This window comes from Lichenostomus cassidix, chromosome 6, assembly GCF_008360975.1.
Source record: "Lichenostomus cassidix isolate B80296 chromosome 6, HeHo_3.0, whole genome shotgun sequence".
Taxonomy (NCBI): Eukaryota; Metazoa; Chordata; class Aves; order Passeriformes; family Meliphagidae; genus Lichenostomus; species Lichenostomus cassidix.
In genome coordinates this window covers 34,102,204-34,120,613 of record NC_139487.1, presented here as the reverse complement: position 1 = coordinate 34,120,613, position 18,410 = coordinate 34,102,204, and the positions used below count along the sequence as shown (strand labels likewise).

The 18,410-nt window shown below is 45.2% G+C and overlaps 1 protein-coding gene across 4 annotated transcripts in view; it reads left to right on the top strand.

The window, feature by feature from the left end:
- Window positions 1-17,878: 17,878 nt before the first annotated feature.
- Window positions 17,879-18,410, top strand: part of PCDH15 (protocadherin related 15) — a 497,507-nt gene continuing 496,975 nt past the window's right edge. For all 4 annotated transcript variants that reach the window (XM_085064475.1, XM_085064474.1, XM_085064473.1 and 1 more), the window contains exon 1: window positions 17,879-18,017. The gene's annotated coding sequence lies outside the window, so the exon portion shown is untranslated. The remainder of the gene's footprint in view (window positions 18,018-18,410) is intronic.

The following is an 18,410-nucleotide window of genomic DNA, read 5'->3' as shown; positions in this document are numbered from 1 at the left end:
GATGATTCTATGGGTGCAATGACATTTGAAAACTTTTCTAGGATTTTTTTCTGGACAATTCACTGGACTCTGGAGCATTGACTTGTTTCTGAGCTTGCACAACATCCCCTCCTTCCAGTTTCCCACACCCACCTCTCCACCTCAGGACCCCACCTGTGTCAGAATGCCCTCTGTTACCTCTCTGGTACCCCAAGGTCTTTCATGAAAGATTTTCTGGAAGATTTCCCTGGATCCCTTTGCTGGAAATGTGGCTATCTCCGCAGCACCACCCCTGCATGCTTCTGCTGTTTATAGTGAGGGATGTGGGTGGGTGGCAGGCAAAAGGAACACACAGGAAAATAATTTACTCTTCTTTGAAACACTGAGTGTTTAACCTCACAAAAAAGTACCCAAATTCCACCCGTGGGAGATGTTGTAGTCCCATCTGCCAAAATATATGTTTGTTCTTTATAATTTCTCAAAGGAGGGTTTTGACTGCCAAAAACCCATCTGATGTTAGTTTTCTGATACTGTTTGACATTACTGTAATAAAAATTAACTTTGTCTAATTCCGCTGCTTGGGAAGCAAATTGCCAAATGAGCTTCAAATAAGCTAGTATATATTTAGTAAATTATCCTTCAAATAATTAATTTTTATTGGAAATGCCTTATGTTGCTGAAGAAGACTTTATTGAACTCTTTCTATTCTCTCAGAATCAATATTTGCTTGTTCATGATAATGGTACATGTGTATAGTCATTTAGAATTACAGTCATTAGCCCAGTACTCCAGTGCTTCTATTACAGCAAATTGAAAAAATTTGCTTTTTAAAGGAAAAACTATAAGCATTATGATATGTTATGATAATGATTGGACTAAAAGATGTTAATCAGAATTATTTACTGCACAGTACAGGAGCTATAACTATCAGCATAGTGCATTATTGTTGAAGCAATATTGACACAATGATATTAAAGCCAACAAAACCAATTTTTAAGTAGAGATTGATGTCACTCACCCAGCCCAAGGACTGTGGGCAAATCTCTTTGTCTCAGCCTGGAGTGACCTTGAGGGATGGAATGTCCACACACACCCCAAGAAGGGTTTTATTAGAAGTTCCTCCCATGAAAGACTGGGCCTGGGTTTCTGCAGTCTGAAGTGCCTGACTGTCACTCAGGTGTCCCCAGGTGTCACTCAGCAGCTTCAGGGAAGTTATCAGTGGCATCACTTGCTGGTTGCATTATCAGCTCTGCCACATCTGCAGCTCACTCTCAGGGTGTTTACCTTCGGGACTGATGAGTGAGGCTGCTTTCAGCATTATTCACCCCAAACCCAGGATGATGTCTCCTTCTCCATGCACCACTGACAGCTCTGCCAATGGGCCATTGCTGGAGTTGCTCTGTCCCCACTCCAGGCAGGGCTCCTGCTCCAGTTCTGCAGTTTCACACCAGTGGGGTCAGTGCCTGAAAACTGCTGCAGAACATGTGCTGTTTTAGGTAGATTTCCTGTATTTTATAGGTGGCCAAGCCTTGCCCCTCCCAGGATTTAGCTGCAGGAATGCCAAGGCTGGGCATTGCAAGAATTCTTGGCTGAGCCACTCCACCAGCTGAGCTGGGGCTATGGCACTGCTGGACACGGGCAACAATTCTGCAGACACAGAGGGAACTTCAGTGGCCCAAACTCGAGAAGGGAAATTGCAGAATGAGCAGACCTGGGCTCCTTTTGCAGCTGGGCATTTGATATGTCCAGCCTGACTGACCACACCAACCAGGGGACAGCCCAGCTCTGCACCTAAGGCAGCTGTGCCTCTCAATTTTTCATTTTATTTTAATTTTTCTCGTTTGGCCAGAGTTAAAACAGAGTTCTTAGGAAGAAAATGTAGGAGATGCAGAACTGTTTAAAATGCAGTATATATGTGACAGACTTTTTATTGCATTATTTGCTATTATTTCCCTGGTTTTGGAAAAAAAAATTCCTCTGATGTTTCAATAATATTGCACTAAAGGGAGCACGGATCATTTTTCAAGTGAATACTAGCAAAATATCAAGTATCAGCAAAGCTTGCCTTAGGTTAATGACATATTTGAATTTTGTGTATTTTTTCATATTTCATATCAAATTGCAAAATGTGCTCTACATATTACAGCAATATCTGCTGGTTTGGATTAGCCAAACCCAATGGGGGAAAAAAATTAAAATTTGGATTTGTTCATTGTTACAATCAGCCTTCTAAAAACCATAAAAGAACATATGAACAACTTCTGGAGGCAGAACAAATGTTAAGTACTGCTTAAATTTTGTACTCTTAAATCAAAATAAAGATTCCCAAGAAACTGTGTAGACAGGAGAAATAAAGCTCATGCTACATTTGAAGGGAAAAACATATTTTTGTGAGACCAGTGTTTTTTTAAAAAATTACTTTAAAATACTACATCATCTGACAAACCTGTCTTCATTTCAAGTGTACATCAAATAAATACACCTGAAAATCCTTGGTTTTTCCCTGCTCTTTCTGCTGGAATTGATTCGATTTGGACACCTAGTACCCAGTCTGGGTCTCCACACAGCTGAGGCAGGAAAATTGGCAGGAGCAGCTGGATGTCCAGTGGGCTCTCCCAGGGTGGTTGTTGCCAGGGAAAGCCTTGCTCTAGTACCCCCTTGTCAATGTGCACATGTGGCTAGCACAGGTCTTTCCCATGAGAACTTTCTTCTGTGTTTTATAAACAAAGATAAAGTTTGGATGTTGTTAGCACAGTGTCTCGAGATTTGAATGGTTCGGGCCTGGCCGGTTGGGCCTAGGGGGAGGTTTCTGACTGGCCAATCTGGGTGACCTCTGAAAAGTCTATATGGGTTGGACTCAAAATAATAAAGCTCTTTTCTATGCTATGCTGAGAATCTGGGTTTTCTTCTCTGCTAGCGGCTCAACAGCGACATGCACACACAGGAGCATCACATGGAGAAGGGAGAGAGAGCAACACAGCCGGGGAGGAAACTGAATCTGGAGGATTCCAGATTTGTGTTTGGATATTTCCAGTTTCAAAATGGAGCCGTTTTCCTTCAAGAGCCCCCCAGGGCACTGCTGTGCTGTGCAGGGAGCTCTTGCTACTCTGGAGGCCTTGGGGGAACTTCCTGTGCTGCTCTCCCATGTGGGGAGAGCTGTCAGCTCAGTCACCACTCCTCACTTTGGTGATGGAGTTGTAGGGGTGTGATGCAGTAAGAGAAATGGAAACCAGGAGACTGTAGCTGTGTCAGAACCCACTGAATGCCTCCTTGGAGGCACCACCTGGAGGACTGTGACCAGTGTGGGCCTCAGCACATGACAGAAGTTGAGCTGCTGGAGTGAATCCAGAGCAGGCCATGGAGATGCTCCAGGGCTGGAGCCCCTCTGCTCTGGAGCCAGTCTGGGAGAGCTGGGGGTGTTCACCTGGAGAGGCTAAGGCTCTGGAGAGACCTCAGAGCCCTTCCAGTGCCTAAAGGGGCTCCAGGAGAGCTGGAGAGGGACTGGGGACAAGGGATGGAGGGACAGGACACAGGGAATGGTTTCCCAGTGCCAGAGGGCAGGGCTGGATGAGATCTTGGGAAGGAATTGTTCCCTGGCAGGGTGGGCAGGCCCTGGCACAGGGTGCCCAGAGAAGCTGTGGCTGCTTCTGGATCCCTGGCAGTGTCCAAGGCCAGGCTGGACATTGGGACAGCCTAGGACAGTGGGAGGTGTCCCTGCCCATAGCAGGGGGTGGAACAGGATAGGCTTTAAGATCCTTTCCCACCCCAACCATTCTGGGATTCTCCTTTTATTTTGGAAGGAAGTAACTCTGCACTAAACACAAGCAGAGTTCCCAGTGCCAGGTGTCCCTTAAAGTGTGTCCCACTGGATGGCGTGACCTGCTTGTCCATCAGCTGTTTTTCCTTCTCACAAAGTGTGCAGTTAAAACCAATGGATTGCCAGGAGTGTGCTGGAAAGCTCTGGGACAGAAATGATCCCCAGGACCAGCAGGCACTGAAGGTTCTGCCTTGGAGAGACACCCTGGGGCTTCAGAGGATCACTGAGTAATCTTGGGAGATGAAATGTCATGGGGGAAATGACTCTGAAAGGAACATTCTACTCCAAGTATTATTTAAACTCCAGGGGATTCAGAAGCTGAGGTCTGTTACTTGGTTAAATACCTCTGTCTAATTGCTCATTAGGAATAGAGATTAATTTCTTCAGCACTGGAGACTTCATGAGCATATTTCCCCTTCTCTGAAAGCAGCTGCCCTGCAGCTGATCTGAGGCCAAGGTGGAGGCACTTCTCAGCACTCCAGCATCAAAAATGTTGATAGTATTTCATATTTTGTAATACGTTGACTCACATGATTCATATATTACCTTTTTTTATTGTATGGAACACTAAATGCCTGGTTTCCTGCCATTTTTCTGCAAAATGGGTAAGAGAGCTCTTTTCCTGAAGCTTTACTTCTGTCCAGATAATGTCACCAAGTGCTTTTCAGTGCAAGCAAAGTCTCCCTGTGTCGCTGTTGAGCAGCTAGCAGAGTAAAGAAGTCAGTTCTCAGTGGCATGAAGGAAAGACCTTTATTGTTTTGATTTCATCATATATATGGAGTTTTCAAAAGTCACCCAGATTGGTCGGCCAGAAGCCTTCCCCTAGGCCTGATTGGCCAGGCCTGCACTGTCCAGATCTTGGGACACTGTTTTTAATAACATCCAAACTTTATTTATAAAACACAAAAAGAATTCTCATGGGAAAAGCCTGTGCTAGCCACATCCCTGTGCCCACCTATGAAGCCTTATTGCTGTAGAAATCCTCACAAAAGGAAGGAGAGGAGCTCCATTCAGGACTTCATGCCAACAATCCTCTGGGCAAGGGACAATTTAGAATTCCAGCAAAACCTGGGGTAGAAGCTTGAAGGCCATTTCTGCCTTGTTTTCCAGACATTGCTTCACATTCTCCTCATTTCTCACTTTTGCATAATCCTATAAAAGATGATAAAAGGATATATTTGGGGTTTCTGTGTTGCTGTTACCCACACTAAGTAATTGAGGAATATTAACTTTCTGAGTCTGGTCCAATTGGACTTTTGATAGTCACGCTGTACACTTCAAACTCCCCTGGCAATTCCAAATGATCCTTCTGTCTCTCACTCCTCCCTAACTCCTGCAAAGAGCTGTTGTGTGTAGTAATCTTGCACTGTCTCTCTCCCCTGAGGAGCTGGAAATGATTCCTGTAAGGCAAGTACTTAGCAAATCCATTTGGAAAGCTTGGGAATGTGTTGGGGGGGCTACCACATCAATGGGAGATTATTCATTCAGTGTGAATTTAGTTACACATTTGCAAGGCAGTATAGATTTCCCTCCTGAAAATAACTCATCAAATTTTCTAGGCAGGGGGGAAGGAACCCACCTAAATTGGTGCCATTTCTTTTTTTTCATGTATTCACAGAAATATGGATTACAGCATGGATTATCATAATTTTCTCACAGCATGCCATTTCTTGAGTGATGCTAATACCTTGATGATTGATAGTCAATGTAGAGAGAAGAACATTAATAGTAAATACAGGAGTTTTATTTCCCTGTCTATACATTTTTATTGTATTTTTCCAGAAACACACGTTCCTATAGCCTTGCAGCTTTTAAATGATATCCCACTATACTGCATGTCTTGAATCATTTTTTCCTGAAAAAAACGAGCTAAGTAATTTATAAACATAAATATACCTATATTTATGGCCTAATAAAATTTGATAAATTCAGTTTAGGTTAGAATACAACATTTTATGAGTAATCATATAGGTAGGTGCATACATTGTATTTTGAAATGGCAGTAATTTACTGCAATACCCATTGGCATAGACAGCTTTAAAATGTGCTAAGTTACTGCCTTGGACCTTCAGTCTTAAAAACCCCAGCATCCTCTGTGAATAAGAGATGGCTCTCATTAATTCTTGGGTTTCATGTTCACAGGCTTAGTCGTTTTTTTTTGTAATTCTCTCTTTCTCTTACGGACTTCGCTTCTTCAGTCCATTTTTTGCTGCTTGTAGGTCATCCCTATGAGTGTGATGTGTTAAAAATGAACCAAAAGTGGCAGGTTTTCCTTTAAAACTGAAATTGCTCCTTTAGCATAAAAGTTCCCAGCACAGGAAGGACATGGATGGACCTGTTGGAGCAAGTCCAGATGATCACAGGGATGGAGCAGCTCTGCTGGGAGGAAATGCTGGGAGAATGGGGATTCCTCAGCCTGGAGAAGTGGAGCTTTGGGGTGACCTCACTGTGGCCTTGCAGGGCCTGAAGGGATTGGGAAAGGTATTGGGGGTTGGTGTCCTCTCTCAGGGAACAGGGACAGGACAAGGGGAAATGGCCTCAGGCTGGGCCAGGGGAGGCTCAGCTTGGACAGCAGCAGGAATTTCTGCATGGAAAGGGTGCTCAGGCCTTGGCAGGGGCTGCCCAGGGAGCTTTGCAGTCCCCATGCCTGCAGGTGTCCAAGGAAGGCCTGGAGGTGGCACTGAGTGCTCTGGGCTGGGGACAAGGTGGGCATTGGGCACAGCTGGGACTCCATGGGCTGGGAGGGCTTTTCCAGCCTCAGTGATCCTCTGAAAGGAGCCTTTGAGAGAGATGGAAAGGGACCTTGGGCAGGGCCTGGAGTGACAGGACAAGGGGGAATGGATTCAAACTGAGAGAGTAGGTTTAGATTGCAAATTAGGAATAATTTATTCCCTGTGAGGGTTGGCAGGCCCTGGCACAGGGTGCCCAGAGAAGCTGTGGCTGCCCCTGGATTCCTGGAAGTGTCCAAGGCCAGACTGGATGGGACTTGGAGAAGCCTGGGACAGTGGGAGATGTCCCTATTCATGGCAGGGGCTGGAATAGGATGAGCTTTAAGATCACTTCTAACCCAAACCATTCTGTGATTCCGTGACTATTCATTAGCCAGTGTGAAACGAGATCTGCAAGAGCTGCTCTAAGACTTGCACATCTTGATGTAACCCATCAGAGTCCTTGCCTGAGCAATGCAGAGATATTAACTTGATTTTTTAAGCAGGCATTTGCTATTTCAGTGCTTTCCCAGTACGAGATGGAAGTTACATTTAAGGATTGGGGATGGTGCTTGTGTTATTTAAGAAAACTGTGCTGTTGTCTGTAGTTGTCTCTCCAGGTACCGAGCTGCAGAGCAGAGATGTGACTGCACAGCTCAGCATGGATCCCAATTCTCTTCTAAATTAAACTATTGGAGTTTAGTATTTCTAGGCCATAGCGTTTCCCACAGTACCTTTCCCTGCCTAGGTTAGTACAGCTGGCAGCCTGTCTGAATGTCCAAAAAGATCTTCTGAATTAACTTCTTTAATGTCGTTGCTCAATATTGGGTTGATTATTGTGTTGGCTAATTAGAAAATACAGACTTCATTGAGAACATGTTATAGCTTCATTTATTTACGGTAAAAGGAAAATTTCCCCAAATTTTCCCCTTAACAGAAGTTTCCAAGTGAAAGGTGTATTGCCAAACCCAAAAATTGCTGGAAGACTTTGAAACAGGAAGAAAAAGGAGATCACAAGGTGCCACTGGATTAGTTAAAATGGAAGAGCTGTTGGAATCCTATCTGTAATAAGCCAAAGCAGTGTAAAAGGAAGTTGGAGCTGTCACATGCTGATGTTTTACTGATGACAGCATTCCCAAAATCAGGATATTTTGCCTCTTAGGGCAGCTATGGGGCTGCCAAAATTCAGGGTTCATTTTATTTTTTCAATTGGGTTTTTTGTTTCTCTCTGCACAGCCCTAAACCAGGGATGCTCCTTCATCCTTTCTGCAGTGAGTACAATCTGCAGCTGAGGGGTCAGAAAGAACCCAGGGCATGAAGACACACGTGGAAGAATTTGGTGACTGAAATGCTCAGCATGAGCAGGAAAATCCCTTCCTCAGGGGTTCCTCGTGTGCCTGGATCAGCCCTGGCCATGCCTTGAGCTGTGCTGACCCCCAGCAGCCAAGCCAAGGACTCCAGTGTCATTTTTGGATGGGCTGCTGTGGAGCTCGGGAGGCATGCAGGTTAATTCCAGCTTCTCACAGCCCGATGGCAGCTCCGGAGAGGCAGAGGAGTGTTTGGGATTCTGAGGACTAAAATTAACCTCTCCCCCCGCAGAACAAGGGCACAGCTTGCTCCCCTACCAGTCAGAAAAGTGAGCACAATTTAGAGAGCAGCTGCAAGGAAGAGAACAAACAGCTCTGGTGGAAGAGATTTCTGTTCAGGCAGCACAAAAAGAGAAATTACCATGAAGTAGCTGAATTTCTTACAGATTGGGTTCAGCAGGTAAATTCTTTTGCTATTTTGCCACCTTGCTTTACCCACTGGGGTTCAAAGGTAGTTGATAACGGTGTTTGCTTTCAATGTATTTGCATCTCATCACTCAGTTGCCATTCTTCATTAGGTGAGTGAAATTTTATTTTGCCCTTCACAGAGAGGCCTCAGTAAAAAAATATCCTGGAGGTGTGTTATCTTTCAGTCTGAGAAGAATGTAAATGGGTATTAGAAGCTTTATTTGAACAAATGGGGAAAGTTAATCAGAGCAGTGGAAGGTGGCCTGGAGTCCTGGAAGTACTGACTCCTGTCCAGTATTTATTTTAAAAAGATATTTCCAGAGGCCTCATTCTCAAACAATTGTTGATTGTCCCTGTACCAGGCAGCAGCTCAGAAACTGTTGGATCTATTGATACTTGATCAACATCAACGTCTCTGAGGATCAGAGAGATTTTAGTGTTCACTGGGCCAAACTGGCTTGGGCAGCTTTAAAATGGGGTAGAAAGGACCTGGCAATCAGAACATATATCCTGCCCAAGTCCCTTCCTTTTCTGTCTCCTTGGACTTTGGAGCACTGCTGATTAATTTACTCCTTCTTATGTACTATATTTTATTCAGATTTTTCTATACATGTTTTTAGTGGATATTAAATGCTTCTATTGATTTGCCAAGCTCAATAAACTAGATTTTGATAAATATATACACACTATACTTTGTAAAGCCTAATACTACCTTCATTTTCAGTGGGGGATTATTAATAATTATTTAATGCTTACCCACAGTTATGAGAAAATTACATATCATAAGCTTCCTGGCAATATTTATGTTCCTAATTGCATGGAAATTTATGAATGGTTTCTAAAACTTGACAGGGTTTGCTCCTCCTAATGAAACAGAAAACAACTTCATTTTACCATGGTGACTGAAACATCCTGAGTCCTACAAAGTATTTGGTGATCTAGAGACAGAGCTGCCAAGCTGAGATGAGAACAGGAAATAAACCAACATTAAACTACTGTAATGTGAGTTAAATGCTCCAAACAGAGAAGCTGTAGCTGTGATCTGTGTGGCCCCAGCAGGTAGAGGAATGCTATACAAATATTTCCAATGTGACAGCACAACTATAGTTCTTAGTGATTCAGATAATTGAAATAATAAACCCAAACATAGCTGATGACTGTAAGCAATAAACACAATTTCAGGCATCACAGGCTGAAAGGAATCTGTTCTGGGCTGAAACATCCGACTCTTGAGAAAGAAAACAAAATTTTAGCTGTCCAATCAGATTTATTGGCTGCAACACCAGCCTTTAATGAACCTTAACAAAACAGTCAATTAACAAAGAGCTTACCAGTGCAGTAGAGCCCTTTTGATGATAACATGTTTCTCTAAATTTTGAATCCCTATTGTGTTTTGGGGTTTTTTAATTGACTTTTCAGTTTGATTTCCTGATTTTGAGTGGTTCTTCCCAATTACCCAACTTCTAGGCCTCATCACACATCCTGCTTAGTTTTGGGAGAGCGCTGCCCTCATCATTTAGCATTACAGCGAGGGCTGTTTCACTGACAGTGTAAATGTTTCTCTTAATTTCTAAAATAAATGGAGTAATGTGCTTTTCCCAGGAAGTATAATAACATGGAGGGAAAAGTTTCCCAGTGAATATGTCTGCTTTTATGTCACAGTTAAGGTACTTCTCCTTTTGAGCTCAAATTATCAGAAGTTTGGGAATTGTCATACATCAAAAGAAAATTGCCTAGCCCAGCATCCTGTTGCAGGCAGGATGCCTTTAAGAGTGATGCAGAAAGCCCTGCTCTGGATGATTTGTTCATTCTCCACCTGCTGCTTGGTGGTCCTTGGGTTATTTCATCCTGGAGCTTGCAGAAACATGTTCCCATATCTGCAGTTTTATTACAATGTGATGTGACTTCATTCCTGGGGAAACGTAACCTGAGCAAAAGAACTGGCCAACTGCTTTTTGGCAATGCCCTTCAGCTGGGTGATATTCAGGTTAATTTTATTGGCTAGAATGTTGTTCTCTTATACCCCTTTCTTTCACATGAATTGATTCCATCCATCCCTTGCTCTCCTGCCACCAGAATGGTATCTTGTAATGACTCATTTTGGTTTTGTATCATTTATTAGCTGATGTATCTTGGGTTTCCCTGTATTTGTCTCCTGTTTTAGCTAAATATTCCTAACCTGCTATTCTTCCTTCATCATGTCTGTGATAAGTTTCACTGCTGTATCATTGCCTGCTCTTTCTTTAATAGGGAGTGACCAGAAATTATGACAATAAATACACAACTGTGCTGAGTTTAATCAATCATGTAATGTCTTATTAAGGCTAAAATTTGAGGTGTTCAGTCTGATTTTGTTGCAAACACATAAAAACACTTGCATGTATAGATGTAGATGATGCATATAAAGAGATTTAGATATAAAGAGAGGACAATTTGTACTGCATTTTTAGGCTCCTAAGCCCTGTAAAGTATAGAAGGCTCCGTGGTCTGTGCAAATATTTTCCTCTCTGTGCTAAACAGAGGCTGATTTTCCAGCTAATTTGTCTGTAAAAGAAATGCACAGGAACAGCTGTTCCCTAACAATATCTGCCAGTCCAAACTTACCTGAGATGGGATGAGCTGATGATTCAAATTGAGCTCATCCAAACACCTCAATGCACTGGCGAGACACTAACAATTGAGTTAAGACAAGATTTGCTCAATTCTTTCAGTCAATCCAGCTTTTTAACCCATCAATACCTCATAGAAGTCTTTAAAGGTCAATCTCATAACATTGAAAATCCATCTCCTCCTGCTGCAAGTACCCAAGTGACACAAATACACCTGCCAGCCCTGTGGGCCTTAGGGACAATGACAGTGAGTTAGTTTAAGAAGTTTCTTGAATAAAGGTCCTTCAGGGACATAGTCAGTTGTCAATGGTGGTGATAAAAAGTAAAAAGTAGTTTCAAAAATTAATTCATTGTTTAAATTGTCGTATCCGCCTAAAATCCCATCTGTGTTCCTCCCGATTAAGAATAATAAATGGCCTGTTTAGATTTTTGGCTTGGGCTCTTATCTCTGAGGTGCCCACATAAATCAAGGGTAACTTCACTGAGACTATTACTTGTTTAATACTGATGCAAACACAGATTAGCACCAAACTGGCCGTCAGTCTCTAGTGGGAAAATGCCATGGGTTGTGTTTCCAGTGTCTGTGTCAAGGGTGGTCAGCATTTAATAACTGAGATGTAATTGTGGCAGACACTCAGGGAGGGCTGTTGGAGAGTGGCTGGAGAGGACTGGAGTCGCTGGCATGTTTGGGAGGGATGTGCTGAGTACCAAAGGCTGCTCTGCTGCCTCAGGCTATGGGAAGAAGTCACCAGAGGAGCAACACTCACCGTTTGGAGCATTAAACGTTGCACTTTGCTCCAAGTAAAGGTTATTAACTGCACAGGGCTGGCAGGAATCCATCTGCAATAATTGTGTTCTGGTTCCTCCATTGCTTCTGCCAGTGGCTAAGGCAGTGTCCCCTTCCTGTCCTCAACAGCTACCTGGGAGCTGCTGTGTGACATTTACTGCTACTGGCAAAGTGGTTTCAATGAGGTCTTAAGTGGGATATTTTTGGAAACCATTTCAACTTTAATGGGATGACCATTTGGCCACCTAAAAGACTTGTGCTGTATCTGTTAGGCCTTTTATAGCTCTGCAACCTGTGTTCCACATCTGGGAGAGTCACTTCCCTGACTTTCACGCCTCTGTTAGACCAGAACATTCCAGTAGAGTTAAAACTTGACTTTATTTCCAGCGGTGCTCTCCCTTGTTGGGGCTGAGAGCTCAGTGCCAGCCCCCCAACACCTGGGGGACATTGGGATTTCTTCTCCCAGCTCAGAGATCCCACAGGTTCAATCCTTTCTGGGCACACAGAGGATCTGATATTGCTTCAGGTTTCCCCAGCTACAGGCCCTGTGCTGAAGTGTCCCTAGGGCATAAGGGAATGCAGTAGGATTGTCTTAACTGTTCCTTGCCTTTGGACTGAACAGAGAGCTCTATGTGGAACTGGGCAAGAGTGGGTCAACCCTTTCGTGTCCTTGTTCAACACAGAAATACAAAAATTGTAAACCAATGTAATTTCCTTTGTATCTTCACACTGACACATCATAACACCAAGAAATTGAGAACCGGGAGCCCAGAGAAGCTGTGGCTGCCCCTGGATCCCTGGCAGTGTCCAAGGCCAGGTTGGACACTGGGGCTTGGAGCAGCCTGGGACAGTGGGAGGTGTCCCTGCCATGGCTGGGGTGTTGGAACCCTTCCAGTCCAAACCTTTCTATGATTCTATGATTATAATGAGCTAAATTCTCTCTTTTCTGTTTGTATAGGTTAGGACTGTTCTGATTACTAGAAGCAATGATATTTTGGTTACACTGAAGTAAATTCTCACTGGGCAAATGAAAATACACATTTTAAATTTCCGTTAATTATTGTTCACTTATCACAGCTCAGAGAACTTGTGCTGCATTGAAAGGTGGGGGAGACGAATGTGGGTTCCTTCCCCAGCCTCAGCCTACCTCGCTTCGGGTCTGCTAACAGAGAAATCCAAAGAAATATGAAATCACAGAATGACAGAATCATTTTGGTTAAAGGGGGCATTAAAGATCATATAATTCCAATCCCCTGCCATGGGCAGGGAGAATGTTACCTCAGTAGGGGAACATGAGAGTTTCTAGGTATTATTCTAAGACACTGAATACAAATTTTAAAATATTAAATGAATAAGGGTTAATGTTTTTCCAAGTTCTTATAATTTATTTGCAAGCAGGTAATTTAGAAAGCTATTCAAAGGTGTTTATCAACTGCAGATACAGAAGAGTTCCCAGCTGAGTGAAATGATGCAAGGACAGAACTTTTGTTGACTTGGGAGAATACAGAGGCATTTGAGTTGTTGTTATTGTACTCACCCTGCATTTGTGCTTCAACTTGATAATTTGGTTACAGGTCAGGTGTAATCAGTCTCGATGGATGTGCTCACAACTAAGTTGTAAAAAAAGCTGCTGAGTGAGTTCAGGGAGCTGCTAATTATCCTTAGCTGCTATTAGTTCTAGTACCAGTCAGAGATATTTTGACTTCAGGATTATCTGTGCCTACGAACAGAACCCTTATTAGTGTCAACTCTCCCAAAAGTCCACCTGACTCTGACAGGTGTCCCCAGGCTCTACACAGAAGTAATAATCAGAGATGTAAATCAGCCCTTTTCCTGGGAGAGGGATCAGAAGCTCTGAGTGCAGTGCATCCCATGTGAGATAAGCTTTCCAAACTCTCCATCTGTGCAGCATCCCAGTTTGGAAAAGTTGAACTGTGTGCTGTGCTTGTTAAGAGTCATAAATATGTTCTTTCTGGTACAAAAGGCTTGATGTTTGCTGTTATCTGGTCTCATTTTCTGGTTCAAGCCATGATGCTTTCTGAGCAGAGTGTGTTTATTTCACGTTATTAGGATTTAACCTGGGAAAAGACTCATCCCATGTCTTTTTAGAGACTGGAGCACCTACGTTGTTTTCCATGAGTCTTTGGAACTTGGCAGGGAAAAACACCTCCAGAACCAGAGAAGAGCATTTCTTACTCTATGAAATTCTGTTCAGATTTGGGCTGAGATGTACACTTGCTAATTTCCCTTTTTAGCACTTGATTTCTCAGTGAAATGCTGGCACATTTTCAAAACATAAATGATGTAGCCTGGCATGCTGTGCCACTCAGGACATCAGGACAGGATCAGGGCAGGTGGCACCGGCAGGGACATGACCTCCTCAGGGAATGCAGAGAAAGGATCTGGGCTACACTGGACTTGGAATGCAATAGTGACTCACCTACTCCAGTGAATGAACAAACAAATAACCTCAATCCTCTGCTTCCCAGTCAAGATAAAGGTCTCCTCTCTTTGCAGGTGATGTAGTTGCTCTCGTGTGGGGTCTGAACACAGCTGGTGGCTCAGGGGCTGGGAGCTGTGGGGATTTCTCTTTCCGCTTGTTACAAAGTGAAGAAAGGACTGGCAAAGAGCAGCCCTCTCCCCTTTACAGTGGTTTTCTTGTGTTTAGAGTTGCTTCAGTTGCAGTGTCAGGCACTCAAAAGTTATGAAAAGCCAGCCATGGTGTCACCTTTTAATTCAGCATCTCTGGGCATTGGGGAGGGACCGCAAATCATGTCAGTTCAGGCACCTCCCAGCCAGAGAGCCCTGGAGGGGCTGGAGCATGTGCAGGAAAGGGAGCAGAGCTGGGAAGAGTCTGAGGGAGCTGGGAAAGGAGCTCAGCCTGGAGCAAAGGAGGCTCAGGGGGACCTTGTGGCTCTGCACAACTCTTGCCAGGAGGGGACAGCCAGGCGGTCAGGCTGTGCTCCAGGGAACAGGGACAGGACAAGGGGAAATGGCCTCAGGCTGGGCCAGGGGAGGCTCAGGGTGGACAGCAGCAGGAATTTCTCCATAGAAGGGGTGCTCAGGCCTTGGCAGGGGCTGCCCCGGGACATGGTGGAGTCACCACTCTTGGAGTGTTCAAAAAATGTGTCAAAGTGGCACTGGGGGACATGGGTTGGTGGACTCGGTGACATTGGAGGGCTTTTCCAACCTCCCTGGTTCTGAGCTTGGGGTGTCACCTTTACCAGCAGCACTGAGCTCTGCCAGCTCTCTCACCTACCTGGGGTCAGTGCACCTGGGGGTGTGTCAGGAAGATTCCCAGCCCATGTGTGGAATTCCCAAGGCGCCTGCAGAAGAGAACAATGCAGAGGATTGCTGAAAGGCTTACCTGTGCTGGGTGCAGGTGAATGAGAAAAATTCTCCTCTATCCCTGTGTCTGCTGCAGGCTCTGTGTGTGCTGCTGAGCTAACCACTGCAGCCAAAACAGCTTTTGTGGCCATTCTGTGTTTGTCTCATTCCCTGCACCCTCAGGCCTAATGTGGAGAAGTGCTGAGCACTCAGAGCCGCAAATGAAATCGATGGGCAGTGTGGTCACTCAGCATTCCCCAAATTAACGGGGAGTGGGATGGATACCTGGGCATGGGGATAACAGCAGGTTCTGCCTTTCCTCTGCAAATGATTTGCAGCGTGGCTTGTTGGGATTGTTTGTCTTTGTGCCTCTGCTGTGGACATGACTTGCAGCAAATACAAATTAATTAATGTGTGTGAGACGCTCCTGGCTAAAATTTCCCCCAATAACACATGGAATTAATGCCTTTTCCATGTGCAGTAGATTGTGGGTGGTATTGAGGTACAGATCTATACTGCACACCGTGTACATGTCACACATGTATAGGGACAGATGGCCTGAGATGGACCAGCACATAAAGGAGCTGTCCCTGCTTCCACTGAAATCAATAAAATTTCCATCCGTTTCAATACTTGCTGGAGATGATGGATTAGGAGAACTTAATATGGGGCTTTGGGGAATGATATTCACAACTTTAATTGTATTCATATAAAATGCACATTGATCCTTGAACAAATTCTCAGTACAGATGGCCATTGAAAGAAAAAAATCAGATCTTTGCAAATGCCTCTGCACATTCTTCCTGTGATTAACTGTTCCTTAAAAGAGAAGAGAAGGAAGGGATGTAATAGAAGGTATTGCCCTGTTTGCAATTATTCTGAGTAGTAAAACAGATTAAGTAGAGGCTTAAGGCATGAGCTTAGTGAATGTAGCCATACCTAAACAAACAGTGGCAAATCTGCTCTTTCACTCTGAATTTTAAGATTAAATAAATGCCAGAGTAATTTAAATTATATGTAAGCATATGCAAATATTTGATTAATGGAGTCTTGACACTTTTGCTTGTAATTCCTACTCTCTTATTAAAATCATCCACCAAATTTTGAAGGAGAAATTAAATTTATCTCTAATTAAAAGCATTACTTTTCAAATATGATTGTGCACTGTGACAAATACTACTGAATTCTGCATGAGCACAGAAGCTCCTGAGCTCTCAGATGTGTCGGTCTCCTGTACAAACAAGATTCTCTGCTCAGATCTCTGTGACTCATCTCATGGTGGTGGGGAGAAATACCTGGCCAGTGCAACACCTCGGATGCTGAGCAGCATTGCTTAACCTCCCTCTGCTTCCTTTCCTTCCTCCAGGAGTTAATTTGAAGAATTGGGATGTTTAAGCATGAGGGAAGGGAAGTAAGAGAAGAGAAGTTTCCATTCACCCGTGTGCTTACAAATGATGCTGAGGCGTGAGCTGTGAGCTGGTTTGCAATCGTGCACATTGCCATTCGAATATTTACAGCGTTCCTGTAAAGCACCAGGGTACCACAGGGGTTAAAATTTCTGCAATTCTCACTTTTGTATGGGAGAGGAACACGAGGAGGCTCCATCTAAATCAATATGGCTTTTGCTTTTGCCCTCAGAGAAGGTGAGGGAAGAAATTTTTGACTCAAGTTCAGCCAGGGGATTTAATCTGGATTTATGCAGGTGACATTGAGAAGAAGGGGTCATGGGGTGGCCAAGCAAGTGTAACAACAAGTGGCAGCTGGAGGGGATGGTCCTGCAGCACCTGCAAGCTCTGCTCATCCCAGACCTGCTCAGCAGTGGCTTTGCTGCTTATCTGACTCCTCAGTGATCCCCCTTGGCTTGTTAAAGATGAAGGAAATGCTGCTTTTTGCTGCCAGGTGAGTTTTCTGCTGATTTAATGAGTTGAACTGGGTCAAGAGAAGTTGCTGTGAGATAAGAGCAGAAATACGCGGCTTGGGGAACTTTTCTTTTGATGGCAGGGCAGCCAACTGGGCAGAACACCTTTCCTGAGCCCTACTCATGTCCTCATGTGAGCAGCTGTGGTGGGAACAGCAGCAGCAGTGGGGCTATTGGGAGCTCCAGCCAACCTCAAGTCTTCTTGGGGTTTTATTGTTAAATAATTATCCTTTGCCTCCAGTTCTGAGTGGAGGAGTCTGGCCTGGGCTCAAACTCAAACTTTGGGAGCAGAGGTAGGGGACGTTTCAGTGGATGTGTGGTGCTCTTCATAAATATTGAAGTAAAAAAGTAATAGTGGCTGAGTCCCTGATCCCACAGGCTGCCAATGCTGCCTGTTTGAGATTTTTCTTCAGACAGTTCACTAAAACTCTCCCATCAAGCCTGCAAAGCTTCCATATTCAGGAAGTGCTTATATTTAAAGTAAATTAACAAGGAAGCTTCTGGGCCTCTACTGAAGTGCACGAGGATCCTCACAAGTATCTCTTGTTTGTGAAGACAAATGTGCAAGGACAACTGCTGGAAGCCTAAACACCACTTCTGCTAATGAGCTGACTCTGTGCCAGCACCAGGACACACGATCTTCCCCCTTCGGCTGTAATTAATATTCATTTGTACTTCAGGAAAATCACTCCTGTTCACTTCGCACGCACCCCGCGCCAGTATCCCCCGAGCTAACCCCGCTCTCGGAGTCCACGCGGAGTCCGGAGCGCTGCAGTCCTTCTCTGCTTCACTGAAGTTTGCGGGTTTTCCTCCTCCCTAGCGAGGCAAACCCCCGCGGGTGCGCGGAGGTGAGGAGGAGGCGGCGATGTCCGCCAGGGAGGCGCTGATGGATGGGCCGGGGGTGCCGGGGCGGGCAGGAGCGAGGCGAGGCGGGCAGGAGGGAGGGAGGGAGGCAGGAAGGAAGCAAGGAGGGCGAGCGGCAGGTGCCTGCGGCTGCAGTTCGCCGTCCCTCCGAGCCGCGGCGGGGGCACACTCTGCCCGCGTTTGGCGAGCGCGGCTCCCGAGCGCTGCGAGGCGGAGGCGGCCGGGAGGAGGAGGTGAGGGCGCTGGTGACCGGGGGTGTAAGATGGGACGGGACGGGACGGGATGGGGTGGGGTAGGGGACAGGGGACCCACACCTGAACAGCGCGGCTGCCCGAGCTGCGACAGCCGCCACCCCGCGCAGTGAGCGGGTGAGGAGGGAGCGAAGCCACTCGCCCCAGTGGCTCCCGGCCGCAGTTTGGGGCCACGAGCGCGGCGGCGGGGAGGGTCTGTGAGCGGTGGGTGCTGCTACGTGGTGCCGTCCAGGGGAGAGGCACTGGAGTGCGGGCTACTTGGCAGCATCCCGCTTGCCTCGGATCAAACTCTGTGCTCCTTGTAATACCCAGAGGGTTAGAGCTCCTCGGGACTCTGGAAATACAGTGCGAGTGCTTCGGAAGGCTGGGATTGGT